At 37.0% G+C, this 16,331-nt stretch overlaps 3 long non-coding RNA genes across 3 annotated transcripts; 1 reads left to right on the top strand and 2 right to left on the bottom strand.

The window, feature by feature from the left end:
* Positions 1–5,997: 5,997 nt before the first annotated feature.
* Positions 5,998–6,635, bottom strand: LOC149041122 (uncharacterized). Its single transcript, XR_016189198.1, has 2 exons — positions 6,502–6,635; positions 5,998–6,333 (listed from the first exon to the last, which is right to left on the bottom strand). It is a non-coding gene; the product is annotated as an uncharacterized LOC149041122 (long non-coding RNA).
* A 178-nt stretch (positions 6,636–6,813) lies between these two features.
* LOC149041123 (uncharacterized) lies at positions 6,814–9,410 on the top strand. Its single transcript, XR_016189129.1, has 2 exons — positions 6,814–7,218; positions 7,444–9,410. It is a non-coding gene; the product is annotated as an uncharacterized LOC149041123 (long non-coding RNA).
* Positions 9,411–14,080: 4,670 nt separating this feature from the next.
* Positions 14,081–16,327, bottom strand: LOC149041124 (uncharacterized). The gene is made up of 2 exons (XR_016189130.1): positions 15,810–16,327; positions 14,081–15,584 (listed from the first exon to the last, which is right to left on the bottom strand). It is a non-coding gene; the product is annotated as an uncharacterized LOC149041124 (long non-coding RNA).
* Between the last annotated feature and the right edge of the window lie 4 nt (positions 16,328–16,331).

Here is a 16,331-nt window from a genome sequence, read left to right on the forward strand (position 1 = left end):
CCTTCGAATGGATTAAGCTTTTGGTGATTGAATTTCGAAAAGATGTTCTCAATATTACTGTAAAAATTTGTTACCTTTCCTCGAGGTATGAACAAGACACAAGAGGAGTACAAGTCCAATAACTCGGGAGCTCAGAATCACACAGCCGCCCTCCTTCATGACGAGGTGAACACCATGTGCTAAACCTTCGAATGGATTAAGCTTTTGGTGATTGAATTTCGAAAAGATGTTCTCAATATTACTGTAAAAATTTGTTTGAGCAAATGATTGAGAGCGATACAAAAGCTTTTCAAAGTCCGTTAAAATGCAGTTATTTGACCTTTTGCGGTCAACATTCCAGTCGCGAGTCACACATATTTTAATATGTTTCAACCAATATGAGGCCGAAAAATGTACATAGAAAGATATTTCCAAATGCTCTGACCTCATTTGCCGCAGAAGAACGATCCAGAGACCATTTTAGTGTGATTCTCTTGTCGTTCGTCGTATTTAGGTCTGTATAAGTGATAACGTCCGATGAAACCGCCAACCCTGTCGAACACCATCTTGTTGTCAAACGTTCGATATCTTTCTTCACTGTAGCATCTTATTCAACGGTTCAGTTTACTGCGAGTATTGCTCAGTTTACAATGCACTTAAAAATTACATCTGACAGTCTCATTCAATGCTAAACTGAGTTGACCACAGGCGGCCCAAGCTCCAGCTGTGAGATGATCATCTTGCGCAATAACAGTCATGGCGGAATTATAAGAGTTTGTATGGGAATATTTACGACCGCTCTAAGGAATAAAAAAATACGTCAAATTCTCAATAAAAATACTTCACCTTACTTCCACAGTGTATCACTTGTTATCTGATCGCTTAATTTGATGAACAGAGCCCATTTAAGCGAGTTGTTCATTTCGTCTGTTCATCAAATTAAGCGATCAGATAACAAGTGATACACTGTGGAAGTAAGGTGAAGTATTTTTATTGAGAATTTGATGTATTTTTTTATTCCTTAGAGCTTGGGCCGCCTGTGAGTTGACTACAAACATGTACGCCCTTTGATTGGGTTGTCACGCAATACCGGTGACAAAGGGACTTTAGGGGGTAGGTGAAGGGCAAAACTCCATATAATTAAACACTATCAGAATTGAACTCTTGGAACCTGCAAAATATTTTATTCTGTAAACATTTTTGTAATAGTGTCATCTTTGTCTGGTGACAAACAGTCAAATACATTTATTTATTTATTGCAGGGAATAATTCTTGCTTTTTTGGCGCTCTGTGCCTGTCGTACTTATTAGGGGTGTTTTTCTTTCCACTAAAATTGCAAGGAATACCCTAATAGCATGAAAGAGAACCTTTTGTACATATTTACAACACCATGCTACAAAACGCAGTGGTGGGGATGTGTGGCTTATGTGAGGCTGGGATGCTATGCTCCATGGCCAATGGGTGGGGCTTGCATAAGGGAGTGGTATTTATTAACCGATGTTAACAGACGCAACTACCGTTTAAAACCATAAACTACAGAGGGGCCGACATATGTGCGCTCGGCACAAAATAAGGTCGATCTCATCTTCAGGACCGGTAAATTTGAAAGCCGACTCATGACTTGCGATATTCTTGGTGCATTAAAGTAAAGGAACAATTTTCGTTTCACGCATTCGATCTCTAGTGTTGTAACCACAAACTCTGCCAATAAGCAACTTAAACGAACAACAACCTTCCATTTTTTTACGTAATAAAGTTGACTGTGTAAGTTAGTGTATTTGTGAAAAACAAGGTCCGAAGCCCCGCCTCTAAGCGAACAATAGGTATTGTGTAATAACCATAAACCAGGTTTTGTTTACTTAGGCTTACTATTTTTAGCAGGTACTAAATTTAGCTTTCCAACGAGTATTAGCCAAAGGCCAAATCTCCGCGACTTACATGTAAGAGATTTCGATGTTCACAACAACAAAAAATAGGTCCGCAATGCGTACTTGTGTGGGATTTTATTGACAAAGTGTTTGGAAGGGGTTTTTGAGCGGAAGCAAACCTGTCGCTCACTGTGAGTCAACTGTACTACAGGGGTGATATTAGGCCTGGAATCAACAGTCTGAATAGTAATTTTTGTGTGGGAATTATTTGAACAAATACAGATTCACAGGAGGGATCTGGGGTATTAACTTTTCCTTTTATCAAGCAATATGCCTTTCCTTCCCTCCCTGGAAGCTTTTTGGCGTGTTTTTGAACGTTTGGTAATCGTCTTCAACAAATAAATTACCTCTTGGTGGCTTAGGCTATTTATTTGTTTATACGGCAATACTGGAAATACTTGGAGCAGTAAATATTTTCGTAACAGTCATTGAAAAAAAATTGAAAAAATTTCTGCTACTGCTTTTTAACTCGTGGATACACGATAGCGTAGAAACGAGTTCTTGTGGGCGCTCTGCGATATGCAAATTAGCGTGGACTCTTCGTAATTAGTCGTAATTAGTCGACTTCGAACTCGAGATCTATCCTTCCGAAGAAGTAAGTCCAAAGTCGTGGCGCTATTATGATTGCACTGATCGTTGCGATTATTATTGTCTTTACACGCCTGTTTCGACATTTACTATATTGAAATGGACTTCAAATGTTTCAGATTAGTGCTATGATCAACTTAAAAACCAAATTTGAAGCGCCTTCGAATCGTCCATGCGCTGAACATAACGAGGACCAGCGAGAATCACGAAGAGTTTGTGACTGATAGCAAGCTGTTGACACAGAAATTCCCACGGAAACATGTACACATGACATTAAAAAAAATGGTAATTTGCAGCATTATTTCTTTCTACGCTAATTTGGGTCTTTCCGTTGTAATCGTTTCGTTTTGTTATTCTTCTATGCAAGCGTGACTGTTTTGATGCTAAGAATGAAAGATGGTCGCTTTCCACAAGTCGTTGCCGAGCACGTGACTATAATCTGGCCGGTGTTGTTTTGATCACTTGACGATCTTTTTCGCTGATAATACAGGACGACTTCCTATTTCAAGGAATGTTTTTCCAATTAATTTCTATCGCATCGGTGTAAAAAAGTACAGGTATATGGGTGTTCTGAGAAACAAAAGGGAAATTCAAAACTACGAGAAATTGCGAGTAATCGGCCTCTTGTACTACACGCGGGTTTTTTTGGTGTAACATGCGTGTGTTTCCCGTAAGTTACAAGCACTTTACGCACGTGGGAATGCTGCAATCACGAATTTTATATTACGTGAAAGTCACGCATGTGGTTGTTTGCTCACTTCACTAATATGTTTGTTTGCTTGTTGTTGTTTTTTTGGTATCCTGGAGTATTTCAGGAGGGGTTGCAGACTTAACTGTGGAATAATTGTTTAATGCAGGGTTGTCAATAAAGGTTTCAGTTAGAAATTAGCCAAGATGCTAAAGGAGCTGCCTTGAAATTTCAGGACTGTGTGTTATGTAGTTTATTTTTGTCTTTTGTAAATGGTTGTTAAACTGGACAACTCTTAGAAAGATGACTTCAAACTTAATTTTAAAAGGCCTGTTCCCGTATCAAATGAATAAGCAGCATTTCCTTATTAATAGTTTTGCAAGTTTCTCATTACAAATTCCTCTGAAAAAAGAGAAACAACTCTTTTCATAACTATTTACTGCTTTCTTTTGTTGCTCTCTTAACTTAAAAACAATGTACATCATGATAAAGTAATTTGTTATAGGAAACCGTGAAATGAGGCCCAAACAGCTTTATGATCTGTGAAATGTGTTTCTAAAACATCTGCTTGTATATCAATGTTAGATATATTTGTATATATATGATCAATTACTGTGTTGTTGTCAGTTGTATAAGTTGATATGAACTGTTTGTAGTGGTTATCCCTCACTAGTAAATTATACAAAGGTCTTCTGTCTGTTTCAACAAGCCAATTTATATCAAAGTCTCTAGTAATGATATTGTTGTCTGGTGAAATGTTATTTAATACCTCAGTTATTGCTTCATAAAGTTGTCTTACAGGCACGTTTGGGGAGTGATATATCCCTATGATTGTCCAATCCTCAAACCTTGCTAACTTAATTACTGTTATTTCAACACCATGTATATTGTGACAATAGGGGTATCCAGGTAAGTATGGGATTTTACTGTACACAGCTGTACCACCATAAGACCTTGATCCATTGCTGGAATTAAGGTTATCATTACGGAAGAGAACATAACCAGCAATGTCATACATGTCATTATTATCTTGAGAATTAAATCTTGTTTCTGTGAAAATATTGATATCAGCACTTAGATAAATTAAGTCTTTACGTTTATCTTCTATGTGTTTGTGAAGAGACCTTACATTAAGATAACACAGTTTAAGAAGGGAAAATGTTATGTCATGGAGAGGGAGGTGCAAAGCTTAAGTTTTGCAGTTGTTCTTAATCTCTCCATCTGGATTGACAGCAATCTTGCTTTCACACAAATCAGAAATATATAGGCCTTCTATAGCAGTCACTCTACTGAGTCCCATATAATGTATGTGTGGAATAGTATATCTGGTACTAAAATCCACAACAATTCTACTGTCAGTATCACCTTGTGACCTGTGAATTGTTTTTGCTGCTGCGGGATGCAGTGGAAATTGTTTTCTAACAACTTGTGCTGTTCTGTTTCCACCTACTGCAAACTGTGTAGTCACAGGGTTTACTGGGGTCCATGTGTGTTCAATTCATTGTACATACAAATGTCTTTTTTCATTCCTTGTTTTCTGACCTACATCTGAGTGGTCAAATTGTACCCATACAATACCAGATGGTTTGGTTTGTTGATGTAACTGAACTAGTTTAACAACATTTCCAGCACCATTTGTCATGCCATCTTCGGTTCGTACATTCATGACAAGGTGTGTTCTTTCACCCTCAGCAAGACGAAGGGTTGAGGCTAACTGTTTTGTTTTTCTTGGATCATTGGGTATTTGTCTTAGTATTTTGTTTCTTAGCTCTGGAGAGATAGCTCCAATAACACTATCTTGAGCATTTATTGTGAATTTGTTTCCTGTGGCTGCATTATGGGCCCTTTGTTTAAATTCATCTACTTTAGCATTCTGTATAAATAGGTGAGCTGCATCTATTGGGTTGTTGATGTCTTCTTGTATAGCTCTCTTTAAGTTTTGAAATGTCAGCTACTGTGTGTTTACCTTTACGCAACCTATTAAGTAATTCTACAAACAATTTGCTGTCTCTTTGACCCATGATTTCATTAAGTTCAAACATTTTAAAGTGTTTATGCCATAAACTGGGAGAAAGAACAGAATAAATCTACATTTTTGAGGTCTTTGAAAATATAAGCATCCATAACAGATTCTAATTGGAATAAATCACCAATAGCAATTATGCTCACACCTCCAAAATCCTCTCTACAGCCTTTTATATCTTTAAGCCTATTGTTTAGCTGTATTGCAAACATACCATTTCCTACCATTGAGATTTCATCAACAAAAATCAATTGACTTCTCAAAGTGTTTAGTCTACTTGAATCAAGCTGTTTGTAATTTCTCAGTGATTGATTGGCAGGAATGGCCAGAGTGCTATGAAGAGTGTCACCCTTAAGCTTTACCAGTTGGAGCTAATAGTATAACTATGATCTGATGAAAACCATCACCAGCTCTAGTGTTATAATACTTAAGCACTGCCTGATACAAAGCTTTTGTTAAATGCGATTTGTCAACACCAGCCCCTCCACTAAGGAAGCAGTAGAAAGGGGTTTCTGAGGTTTTAATCTGATGTAAAATGTGTTTAAAAAATTCTTTTTGCTCTTTATCGGGTGTCTGGACCATTTGACGAAAATCAAAATCAGGTAATTCATTCAATATCAGTGATTCATTATTCAGCGATGTTGATGAAATGTTGAGATCATCAAAGAGGTCATAGTTTTCACTAAAATCAGGATGTAAATCTTCATGAGATCCAATCCTTGAACGGAATTGGTCAATGGAGATCCCCATATTTACTTGTGTGCTTGAGCGAGCAACAACAATAATCCAACTAACTAGCAACTCAGTTTATTAAAATAGATAACACTCTTGACAGTTCAAGGCAAACAATAGTTTCTTTCAGTTTGTGACACTTTGAGACACTCGTGAGACATTTTGAGACACTAGTGAGACTCTTTGAAGCGCAACCCGCACAAATACATTCAAGCCGACAAATGTTGGCTTGCGAAAGTACAATGACTCCTTTCAATCTGACACAACCCGCACCGAAGGTCCAAGCCGATAAATGTTGGCTTGTGAAAGCGTAAAAGCTCCTGTGCATCCTGCACTGAATACAAGCCGCGTTTCAGCGTGTTGACTTACGTGAAAAAATCTTTTGTTATAGACACCTGAAGAAATAACGAAACAAACGCCTCAGATTATGAAAGAAAGAACACAAACCAGGTGTACAAACGTAATCGCCTTTCGTAAGAGCTTAATCATGAAGCTCCCACAACAAAATTGAAAAGTTAAAGCACGCAAAGAACCCGTGAAAATATGAAATGACTTATCCTTACCTTGGAAACAAAAATCCCCAAGAAACAAACATGAAATTCCGAATAAGTTCTCCAAAACCCAACGACTGAGAAGAGAAATGGCCGCCGTACAATACACTATGAAAAAACGCCGACTGGAATCCAGTCTTCACGGCTCACTGAACGCAAATAGAAACCACGTGACAATCACTTCTCTCTCCAACACGATCTCCACTGCAAATGATGATCTCGAGACCGAAATTACGATTATCGTTATTTCTAAATTGGCACCAAATTTATGGATATAGTAATTTCGTGGCACTCTTTACCAATCCTCTTTACACGTTTTAAATAAAGAGAAGGACTCGGTTCCACTGTCTTACAACATTCAAGATGGCGGAGGAAAGGGGTAAATGTGCGTTCAGTTGTGATCAGCATGATCTCGACACCAAAATAACGATTATCGTTATTTCTAAATTGGCCCTGAAATAACGAATATCATAATTTCAGTGCATGTCTGAGACCTTCGGGCTCGAAGCTTGGGAACTAGTATTCAGGGAAAGATAAAATGGCGGCTTACGGCGGCGAAGGAAATCTCAGTAGTTTAATATTTAGCGTGAAAAGGCTTGGGTGTTGTGATCTGGTTCTCAAGTAAAAAAAAAATCACGGTCTGCAATGGCCCTACCACCTTTTGAACAACAAGAAAACATTGAAACGGTAGTAAAAAGCAGCAAGTTTCGAAGTCTAAACGAAAGATGGGTAAGCTGAGTTTCAGTCAAATATCATGACATTTGGGATGTAATTTCGATACCGAATAAATAGTTCTACATGGTTATACACGCATAGGATTCTGTTGTGTTCACGTGAAGGCCATTTCAGCCATTCCTGCCACTTGTAAGTGGTAGGAAATAAAAGATATGTATAGTTGTTTCGTATTGAAGCCCTGTCAAATCAAAAATTTGATTTATTTCTTCTTTGTTTTAGGTGGTCATTATCCATTACTTTTGGAAGTCGATGCTGATGAGAAAGAAAAAATGTTTATGATTATTTCTTCTCTCGAACATTTTACTATTTAGGTACCAAATAATCTTGATACTGAAGACCATTGCATCCTATTATGAAAAATGTACCCCTGATTGCTTTGTCAACATGTATGATGTAATATACCTTGAGATTTGTGGGATTTTCACATGTAAACTAGAAATACCTGTAGAGGGTAATGATGTACTTAATGCAAAGTGTTTTGGTACAAAGTCTGCTTTGCTGTAATCTACCTGAAGGTGCTTTTTATATGCTAGTAACACTTGCACAGCCCAGTCAAAATGTTCTTTAGTAGTAGTCAAGCTGGCTGTTGTAATTATAGGCAGTAGAGGCCAAACCTCATCCTGAAAAGCAGTCTGAAAGGTGTGAAGTCAGTGGAAGATACTTCATTGTAGGTGGCCAAATTGCAGGCTGTCAGCCCATTTTGAGTGAGTAATTAAACTCAAGATCGGCTATTTTAACTAATTTTATTGAGAGCCAAATCCTGCAAGGCTTATATTCTGTATTAATTTGAAGTGTTACTTTTATGTTTCTTATTTTGCAGTAAGTGGGCTTGTTGTGGCTATTTTTCTCTCAAACATTTTTTTCAGCTTAGTCAAAACGTTTTTTAGAAGTAGGCAAGCTGGCTATAGTAACAAAAGGTAGAGACCAAACCTTGTCCAGACTAGATGCCTAACAAATGTTCTGTGTGGAAAGCCAAATCCCTGGTTACCGGCACATTTTGACTAGGCTATTTGTTATTTAGCTACTCTTATTATTAAAGATTACTGCATTCCTTTTTAATAATTTGCTGCCAATTGTATGCTGTATATAGCTTATGATTTGTGTGATTTTCAAGAGTAAATTAGAAATACCTGAAGATGGTAATGATGTACTAGATAACGTACTTGATGCAAAGCAATTTTGGCACAAAGTGTATGCCTTGTCCTCAGGTGATTTTAACATGCTAATAAGATTTGTTATTCAAATAATATACATCAGCTGGAATGGGAATATTGAAAGAAAAATAATAATATTTAACCATAACAAGTTTTGGTTTTATGTCCAAATTAAGCACTTAGTTGAAGATCACTGCACTGATCAGGCCCCGAAGGCCAAAAAAGAGCTGTCTGCTGTTAGTTTAATTTTTGTCATTTCTATTGATTTATTTTATTTATCAATGTTTCTTTGAGTTATAATTCATTGACCTCTTTCAATAGTGCAGGTTCGCTCGTGTAACCTAATCCCGCATGTATGTATGTACAATCTCAGTTGAAATTTTGAGTGGCAGGCAAGCTGGCAATAGTAATAGGCAACAGAGGCCAAATCTTGTCCTGAATAGAAGTCTGACATGTGTGAAATTGGCAGCTATTTCATTGTAGGTGGCCAAATTGTTGGCTGCAGCACATTTTGACCTGGCTGATTGTGTGTGTGTGTTATGTATGTGTTCTTCTTTTTAGGTGTTAAACAGGTCAAAGTACCGAAAAAAACCTCTGTGATAACTTGGTAGTCTAAGATGTAAAAATTTTTAATAATGAGGTAAAGCTTGATCATTCTTAAGAGTTTGCATCTGTTCTAAAAGTTTTGGGGAGAGTTAGGGGAGCATTATTTATACAAATGTATTTGAAAAGTAACAAAAAAATAAAAAGAACTAGGGCAAAATCCCAATTTGCTTTAAAAGTTTATTTTATTAAGAGCATAATTCTGGATATAGCTTGGGATTTGTGTGATTTTCACAAATTGTTAGGTTGTTATGTAAACTTAATTTACAGGAACCTTGTTAGTTTTCAGCTTCAAGAACAAGTACATAATTGCAGGAAAAGCTTGAAGCTTGAAAAATTGACTGATGAAACTGGAACAGATGTCATGAGATTTGTACAATAGGTTGGCCTGGGAGGGACCAAGAATTAAAGAATTCATTGATTCTCTTACACCTTTTGTCTGCATAGTGTGCTTCTGTAGAGCTTAGTTATTGCTGTAGAAAACGTTTTTGGAGGGCCCTTGAGATCACTCACTTTTGAGCTAGTTGCCCCTAGGGAAGGGGATATCTGTACTTATTATCTCCCTTGGGGGGGGGGGTGAAGGGTTAAAGACTGATTCTTCTCCAGTAGCCACAAGTACCCCTGCATATGGATATTTTGAACACTATTAAAGGGCTAGTACCCTCATTTCATACTTGAATTTCTAATTTAGTGTAAGTTATGACAAATAATGAATGTAAATTCATCTTGGTTGTACAGGTTATATCCAGCAGTCCTTAAAAAAAAAATAAAAAGGTATTTTTCTGAATTAAAAAAAAAGTGTTCTTGCTTCAAAGTAAGTGCATGATATGTCATTCAATTAATGCTCTAGCAGAGTTTTTGTTTGAAATGCCAAAATCAACTTCATGAGTAAGGACAAAAAAAAAGGCAATGAGCAAATGTTCCTCTGTATCCTTTATGTCAATTTGGGCTGAAAAACAGGTTTTTTTCCTTTTGCAAAAATTAGCTTATTTCACGACCAAAAACGATGCAAACAAGCTGAAACGTTATGTTTTCAGCAAAACAGCGATAGAATCTGCGAAAAAACAATGGAGACAAGCTAACACACAGTGTTCTCAGTAAAATTTGGGCAAACAAAACCTTAAAAACCAAAAAAAAAACCATTGCGCTGAATTACCCATTTTTTGCCAAGATAACTGCCAAAACACTGAAAACTAGCTTGAAACTACATGTTTTTCACAAGATCGCGACGAAATCTGTCTAAAAACTCCAAAATACGGCAGAAATGTACGATTTTTGCAAAATTTTTCGCTAAAGTTGACAAAAACACTAAATTCGACTGAAAAACACGTTTGTTTTTTTGCAAAAATAAGCTTATTTCAGTTTTAAAAACGCTGCAAAAAATGTTCTCAGCAAAATAGTTTAAGAGTCTGTGGGAAAACACAAAAACCAAGCTTAAACCAAGTGTAAATTGATAAAAAGGCCCGAATTGCGCATTTTGGCAGTTATTTTGGCAAAAAATGGTATATTTTGATTTCAAGCAAACTTTCAAGTAGTTGTTAAAGTTTAGAGCCAAACACAATACCAAAAAAAAATTGGATGTTTTCAGAAAAAATTGTGACCCTCAGCCTAATCATAATCCCACCCTACCCAAGCCCTAACTCTAGCTGCGAGCTATCCTAACCCTAACCCTAACCCCGGGTTAGGGTTAGGGCTCGGGTTAAGAACGGAACTTTTCACTCCAGTCAAAATGATGCAACTGGTTAACATGGTCCAACCAGCCAAAACAAGATAAAATGGTTTAAACGGTGAAAAGATTTTAAATACGTGACATGGTCCAATCGGAAGAAACGATCTCACTTAGTAAAATGGTGCGACTGGTTAACATGATCCAACTTGATAAAATGATGCCAATATCTAAAATGGACAAACTGGTTTAAATAATCCAACCAGTTGAAATGGTCTAACTGGATAATGCATGTGTAACCAGTGAAATTGGTTCAAATAATTCAGGTAAGGATGGTAACATTAGTTAAAAAGATCCAGCATATTACAGTGGTTCAACTGGTAAAAATAATCATCCAACCACTAAAAGTTATTAAACCCCAATCAAAATTAATCCAACCGCTTCAAATAATCTAACTGGTCAAAATTCTTCAAGTGGTTATTTAAGTGAAAAAGGTGACAAAATCTTCTTAAAAATATTTTTGAAGAGGCTTACACCCTTACCCTAAACACTAACCCTACCCCCAAACACTAACCCCAAACCTTCACCCTAACCCTAACCTCAACCGCAGACCCTCTAACCCTAACACTAAGCCTAAACCCTAACCCTAACCCTAGCCCCACACCATAACCCTAAAACCTAACCCTAAACCCTAAACCCTAACCTATAGCCCTTAACCTAGACCTAACCCTAACCCTAACCCTAACCCCAACCTTCTCTATCTATCCTGTAAGTGTACCAGTCGGCCTATCGTTTGTTTTTCAGTAAACTTTCAAGTAGTTACTGAAATTTACAAACACAATACCAAAAACCCTGCAATTGAATGCTTGTAGAAAAATATTAACGCCAACCCTAAGCATAGCCTCATCCTAGCCTTAACCCTAATTCTAACACTAAACCCCGCTAACTCTAAGCATAATTTTACCCTAGCCCTAACCCTGATTGTAACACTAAACCCCTCTGACCCGAAGCAACCCAAACTCTAACCCTAACCAGGTAATGGGCTCCTGCCCTAACCCTATCCTCAACCCTGACTTAAACCCTTTACCATAGCTTAGGATTGGTTTGGGGTTTGGGTTAGGTTTAGGATAGCACAGAGTTAGAGTGAGCACAGGACGAAATAGCATGATTCCGTAATTCGGAAAAATGAAACTCTATGTTTCCACATCATTCACTTCTTCCTTGGACCTGTTATGTTTCCGTTATGATTCCTGAACGGAAATATGACGACACGTTTCCGTTGCATTTCTGTCAACGGAATATTATCATCGCCTGTTTCCGTTACGTTTCCTTGTACGGATTCAAACTTTTACCGTCAAGTAAAACATATATTTATAAAGTGCTGTACAGTTCTTACACCACGTTACCATGAAGACGTGATCGTTCGAGGACAAAAAAGGCAAATTGACGTGCATTAGGTGTGTACGTTCGTAGGAATCATAAGAAGTCCTAGAAGCTTCGATGTTTTACACTGAGCTATGTGCATGTTAATTTTGGAACTGTTTCGAAACCTTACAAAATTGAATCTTTTAAACTTACTCTGTGCTTAGATTTTTAAGCAGCTGGATCATTTGAGCCAGTTTAGTCACTCAAACCAGCACTACAATACTAGGCTAACTGGATAGTTTTAGGGTTAGGGTTAGGATTTTCAAGTAGGCACACGCAGTTGTGTGGATATTGTGGTACATGGAGTTTAGTAGAGTGTAGATTTTAGCAGTATTTGCCAGTGTTGACATATTTATAAAATTATGGTTCCAAAGTGCGTGTCACTGTTGAGAACCCAAGAAAATCATGAGAAAGTCGCCGATGGATTAGCCATAAAAATAAGCCCAACTCTGAGTCAATGCCAAACCACAAGAAAGTTGTGAAACTCGCGCCAATGTAAAAAAAAAAAAACAACTGAGGTTCGAAGTATGGGTTGCTAACATCCTATGAAAATCATGGGAAAGTCGAGGAGATTGGTCATGGTACCAACCAATGCCACTTTCCCATGAAAATCAAGAAACCTGTGGTAACTAGCCAACATATGCTAGAATGACAATCTTTAATAAAATTCATATCTAATAAGGATGTGTGAAATGGCCAATATCGCTCTTGGCCGAGATACTGGTTTGCCGTGTTTTGGCAGTTATTTTGGCGAATATGGTTAAAATCAAATCTGTGTAAAAACAGTAAAATCAACGAGTTATTGAGGTTCGTCAACATAGGGAGGGTCCTCTTAGTATAGAGAAAAACTTCTGCCTACGGCTAAAGGCGTTAAATTAATAAATTGATATATCTGGGCGGCATATCAAACAGCAACACTAAACTTCTCCTTTCTCACAGCTTTTTCCCCTTTAACATCTTTGTTCATTCCATTTTTTTTAAAGTAAAAACTCGTTTTGGAGGCATAAAGGTCCCTAAAGCAACGTTTCAAGATTTTATGGCGATCTTGTGAAAAACATGTAGTTCCAGCTAGTTTTGGGGGTTTTGGCAGCTATTTACACAAAAAGTGGGTAAAATCAGCCCAATTTGTCGTGTTTCTGACGGTTTTTAAGCGTTTTTTCCCCAAATTTTACTGAGAACACTGCGTTTTAGCTGGAATAAGTGTTTTCACATGGATTGTATCCCTATTTTGTTAAAGACATCGTGCTTTTGAATGTAAAATAGGCTGATTTTTGCAAAAAAAAAAAAAAGTGTTTTTCAGGTCGAATTGAGCGCTTTTGTCAACTTTTGCATAAAATTTGGCAAAAACTCGTGCGTTCTGCCGGATTTTGGTGTTTTTAGATAGATGTCATTGCAATTTTACGAAATACATGTAGTTTCAGCTAGTTTGCAGCGTTTTGGGCTTGAGACCGGCAAGAGTGATGGTAGACACTCTTAAGGCCTATTTACACGGCATGACTTTGTCGCATGCGACAAGCTTACGACAGGCCTACGACATGACTTAAGAGTCGTAAGCGAGTTGTAGGTTTTATTTACACGAAACAATTCGTGTCGTAAGCCTGTCGTAAGCTTGTCGCATGCGACAAAGTCGTACCGTGTAAATAGGCCCTTAGCAGAGATAATTGTGCTAGCAGATATTAAAATTTCACCTGTAAAGACAATAAATTAATTGAACACAAGAAAAAGGAAACTTGATAAAAAAAATTAGAATAATGGCGGGGAGAAAAGAGGGCTGCACTAAAGATTATGTACTTGTGTTCTTGAAGCTGAAAACTAACAAGGTTCCTAACAATTTTTGAAAATCACACAAATCCCAAGCTATATCCAGGGTTTTCTCTTAATAAAATTAACTCTTAAAACAAATTGGGATTTTACCTTGGTCCTTTTTTTTTACTTTTTATGTACATTATTTATGTATAAATAATGCTCCCCTGACCCTCCCCCAAATTTCCAGAACAAATGGAAACTCTTAAGAATGATCAAGCTTTACCTTATTATTTAAAATTTTTACATCTTGAATTATCAAGTTATCACAGAGGATTTCTTGGTACTTTAACCTGTTTAACACCCTAAAAGAAGTGCACATATATACTACACACAATCAGCCCAGTCAAAATGTGCCACAGCTGACAATTTGGCTGCCTGCCACAATATAGCTGCCGCTAACTTCACACTTTTCACACTTCCATTCAAGACAAGGTTCAGCCTCTGCTGCCTATTACTATCACCAGCTTGCCTTCCACTCAAAAACATTTTGACTGAGCTCATCCATACATACATACATAAGTGGGAGATTAGGTTACATGAGCGAACCTGCACTATTGAAAGAGATCAATGAATTAAAATTCAAAGAAACATTGATAAATAAAATAAATCAATAAAAATGACAAAAATCAAACTAACAGCAGACAGTACTCTTTCAGCCTTCTGGACCCGAGCAGTGCAGTGATCTTCAACTAAGTGCTTAATTTGGACATAAAACTAGAACTTGGTATAGCTAAATATTATTATTTTTCTTTTAATATTCCCACTCCAGCTGATGTGTATTATTTGAATTACAAGTCTTATTAGCATGCAAAATCACCTATGGACAAGGCACACACTTTGGACATAAAACCAGAACTTGGTATAGCTAAATATTATTATTTTTCTTTTAATATTCCCACTCCAGCTGATGTGTATTATTTGAATTACAAGTCTTATTAGCATGCAAAATCACCTACAGACAAGGCACACACTTTGCACCAAAATAGCTTTGCATCAAGTACATTATCTAGTACATCATTACCATCTTCAGGTATTTCTAATTTACTTGTGAAAATCACACAAATCATAAGCTATATACAGCATACAATCAACAGCAAATTATTAGAAAGGAATGCAGTAAATTTTAATAAGAATATTACTAAGTAGTTAAATAACAAATAGCCCAGTAAAATTGTGCCCATTGCTGGGAATTTGGTTCTCAATAAAATTAGCTAAAATAGCCAATCTTGAGTTTTACTGCTCACTCAAAATGGGCTGGCAGCTTATAATTTGGCCGCCTACAATGAAGTACCTTCCGCTAACTTCACATTTTTCAGACTGCTTTTCAGGAAGAGGTTTGGCCAGCTTTTCTACTACTCAAAAACATTTTGACTGGGCTGTGCAAGTCTTACTAGCATATAAAAAGCACCTTCAGGTAGATTACAGCAAAGCAGACTTTGTACTAAATGCTCTGCATTAAGTACATCATTACCCTCTTCAAGTATTTCTAGTTTACTTGTGAAAATCCCACAAATCACAAGGTATATTACATTATACATTCCAGTTGACAAAGCAATCAAGGGTAATTTTTTCATAATGGATGCAATGATCTTCAGTATCAAGATTATTTGGTACCTAAATAGTAAAATGTTCGAGAGAAGAAATAATCATAAACATTTTTTCTTTCTCATCAGCATCGACTTCCAAAAGTAATGGATAATGACCACCTAAAACAAAGAAGAAATAAATCAAATTTTTGATTTGACAGGGCTTCAATACGAAACAACTATACATATCTTTTATTTCCTACCACTTACAAGTGGCAGGAATGGCTGAAATGGCCTTCACGTGAACACAACAGAATCCTATGCGTGTGTAACCATGTAGAACTATTTATTCGGTATCGAAATTACATCCCAAATGTCATGATATTTGACTGAAACTCAGCTTACCCATCTTTCGTTTAGACTTCGAAACTTGCTGCTTTTTACCACCGTTTCAATGTTTTCTTGTTGTTCAAAAGGTGGTAGGGCCATTGCAGACCGTGATTTTTTTTTTACTTGAGAACCAGATCACAACACCCAAGCCTTTTCACGCTAAATATTAAACTACTGAGATTTCCTTCGCCGCCGTAAGCCGCCATTTTATCTTTCCCTGAATACTAGTTCCCAAGCTTCGAGCCCGAAGGTCTCAGACATGCACTGAAATTATGATATTCGTTATTTCAGGGCCAATTTAGAAATAACGGTAATCGTTATTTTGGTGTCGAGATCATGCTGATCACAACTGAACGCACATTTACCCCTTTCCTCCGCCATCTTGAATGTTGTAAGACAGTGGAACCGAGTCCTTCTCTTTATTTAACACGTGTAAAGAGCATTGGTAAAGAGTGCCACGAAATTACTATATCCATAAATTTGGCGCCAATTTAGAAATAACGATAATCGTAATTTCGGTCTCGAGATCATGTTGGC

This window comes from Pocillopora damicornis, chromosome 8 (assembly GCF_964200805.1).
Source record: "Pocillopora damicornis chromosome 8, jaPocDami1.2, whole genome shotgun sequence".
Classification (NCBI taxonomy): Eukaryota; Metazoa; Cnidaria; class Anthozoa; order Scleractinia; family Pocilloporidae; genus Pocillopora; species Pocillopora damicornis.